We start from the raw sequence: 3,394 nt of genomic DNA, 5'->3' as shown, positions 1-3,394 counted from the left end.
TGCTTTCGACACTGGTGCGGTTCCTGGTTCCAGATCGATAGTAAACTCTAACTGTCGGTCAGGAGGAGGGCCTGGAAACGCATCGGGAAATACGTCGGGAAACTCACTCACTACTGCCACATCTTCAACTTTCCTTTCTTTCTTGTCATGTCCTTGCAGATAAACGAGATAGGCAGAACGCCCCTTTCTAATCATCGTGGTTGCTTGAAGTGCCGATATCACACAAGTTCGTTGATTCATCGAAATTCCGTGGAAGGTAGAGGGCTCCTTCCCCGGGGTTTGTAACGAAATTTACCTCTCTTGGCATTGGATAGTGGCATAGTTTTCAGCTAGCCAGTCCATCCCCAGAATAATGTCCACGTTATCCATCGGCATAACGTGCAAGTTGTGCGCCACTAAACTAAGTTCTCCCAACAGAATTCTGCGGACCCGGTGAGCTGATAAGTCACGCACGATAGGCGCTCCTGGTCAGTGCACCTCAAGAAAATAAAGATGCGTTCTATGGCCCGAATCCAGGTCTCGGCCTTGGTTGGATCTCCCATTCCATCGAACACGGGAGGACGTTCCTTTCGGAACTCTTTCTCGATGTTCCGTTCCGGCTGTGGCGGTGGTGGAGGTGGTGGTGGTGGTTGTCCTTCAGGACCCACGCTACTTTGGGTCTCGTTGCTTGCCCTATTCTCGTGGTGAACTGCGGCACGTCGGGGAGGCATTCTGTTCAACACATGCATTAGTATAAAATCCAACTTTACCATCACCACTCCACACAACCTTTCCAAAGCGATAACACAACTTTCCATACACAACATGGTAAAACGAACACAACGATAAAACAACGGAAACTTAATTATCTCAAAACCAACAAGTACGTGTTTCCACAAGGTCTTTGAAAAACAAACGTCAAAAGAAACTACTACCTAGTTCGTCAAAACAAAATATTCGAAACTAACAAACATCAAAAGAAGACACTACTCCTCGGGAGCTTTCTCGTAATTCGCCCCTTCCTCGCTATCAACTTCAACCTCTCTCGCAAGGGGCTCTTCTTCAGGGTCTTCCTCATCCTCCATGGGATCCTCCTCGTCTTCAAGGGGATCTTCTTCCTCTTCCTCATCACTCTCCCGCACATCAGTAGCGACGTGGATATGCTCATCAACCACAAGGATTTCCGTCGCGGGAGGTGCAGAGGTGCGCATCCCAAGTCTCCTTCTCTTGGGGCAGTTTGGTTGCGGCGTCTCACTCTCGTACCGACCCAGCTGTAGGGGCTGTGGCTCGATGAAGACGCCTCCTTCCTAGGAGGAGCATAGGGTGGCGGTCCACCACGAGCATCGACCAGTGCTTCCAAGAGAACCTTCACAAAACCATGCATGTCTCCCTGCATGCTGTAGTCGGGAAGCTTATGCCAGATGTATGACCGTGAAGCCTCGTCGGCCCACCTATTCCAAGGTGCCGGTAGTCCATCAATCAATCTCTTGATTCCCTCATAGTGCCTCACTCCACAGCCATGAGCATCCCGCCATAAGGTCAAATAATCGGCGACATAAGATATCAAAGGGGCCCTCGCGTCCCTCTCGAACCCGCGATACATTTCCACCGCCCGCAATCCATTCTTGACGTACCTTCCCCTTAGCGGTGCGTGGATCGTGATCGCCATCTACATAAAAGTAAGTTCCCTTAGCAACCAATCGTAGAAAAAGAATAAGCGAGGTAGAAAGAGATAAAAATGCGTAGAGAACGTCATACGTGCTACCGTGCATATACCTGTCGATTTTCATAAGGAAAAGTCATAACAATTCTTTTTTTTTTATTCTTTTTTTTTGTCATCTAAGGATAGATGCTTCGTACTTTTAAAGACGTGGCACTTTTACAATTTCGTCAATCCTTCGATCTAACGCTAATCGCGCTTCACAAGGTTTTCCTCGTCTCATCATCTCATCATTCCTTGGAATTCGTGCCTTTCTGCGCCCCACTCATTCTTTTACTTCTAATATGCTTCGCTTCAAACTTTTGCCTTCTTTCATGTTGAGCGCGGTGAGACGGAGTGTTGAGCTTTAAACGGATATTCTTTTAGTCTAGCGAAATGAGTCTAGACTAGATTGAATAAACGACTCTCGGTCCAGAGCGGAAGGAAAAACGGCTCTGATACCACTCTGTCACGACCGCAATTCCTAAGGATAGGAAGCACGGGAAATCGTGACTAGTGGGGGGGGGGAATAAGAAGCGGGGATGAAGGGGGAAACAATCAAACAATTCAAGGCAATACCAATTAATAGTCAAAGACGAAATTCCATTTTAAGTTAACCAACGTTTCAATCCCGAAGTCTATAACATGAAAGATAACAGAGTTCGACAATAAAGAAAATAACGGAGTCTCTTGTGACATTGAATAGCGGAAGCAATTTGAGAGTTTAGCTACTACTACGTATGAAGACATAATAGTAACCGGACCAGTTCTTGAATCACCACTCAACATCCTCCGCCTCCCGACCTCGCTCAACCTGCACATAGGGAAAACATATGCAGGGGCTGAGTACTTGATGCACCCAATGAACTCATGCCCGAAAACATTCATCGTTAAGATATGTCAAGCCATCATCGTGTGGATCCCGGGTTTCACTTTAAAAGAACCGAGAAGCACAAGAAAAACCATTTCCATGAAATAGTGTCCGCGCGGACTAATATCATCCTCCATCATATACCATATCTGAACCATCATGTGAAACGAGACTGTGGCCACAATCTCGATCACTGGACCGGCCGACCTAGGGGACGGCTCACGATCCCCATCAGTGCACTAGTCTAAGTAGGGCGTAGACCCTAGTTAGACCCGAATTCGTTAACCATCAAAGTCTAGTAGAGTTTTATTCTAGTAGACAATCAGATAGGTAGTTTCAAAACATAAACACGGCATGACATACTTATAGAAACATCCTTATAACACCGTAAACATATTGATTTAAAATAAACGTTAAAGAATAAAGCCCACCTCAAATGCTTAAGTTTTCCGTAAAAGTTTCTCGTTCCGACTTTCAGCGTGCGTGCGAACCACCTTTTTGGAAAACACATAAAGTTCACATCAAACCTCTGTAACAACGATAATTAGAATGCATGCACTCTAATTAAAATCTTTTAATTCTCTTTCTCAATTTTCGCGCACTTTCGGTTATTCGGCGGCCGCACAAGGCATCGCGTGCGATGCCGGTCGGCCGCTTACACTCGTTCTTTCCTCCGTTGGCTCCTCGTATTTTCCATAACGTCGAAAATAAATTTTAAAAAAAAAATTTATTTACGCGCATACTTTAATTTCCGTAATTATTTACCGTTGAAAAAGTTCATTCCTAGGTAAATTATTCACTCGTCAAAAGAACTTACGCAATTTAATTAAATATTTTCCCCCGAT

The sequence above is a fragment of the Salvia splendens genome, chromosome 11, assembly GCF_004379255.2.
Source record: "Salvia splendens isolate huo1 chromosome 11, SspV2, whole genome shotgun sequence".
Taxonomy (NCBI): Eukaryota; Viridiplantae; Streptophyta; class Magnoliopsida; order Lamiales; family Lamiaceae; genus Salvia; species Salvia splendens.
This window is presented reverse-complemented; position numbering follows the sequence as displayed.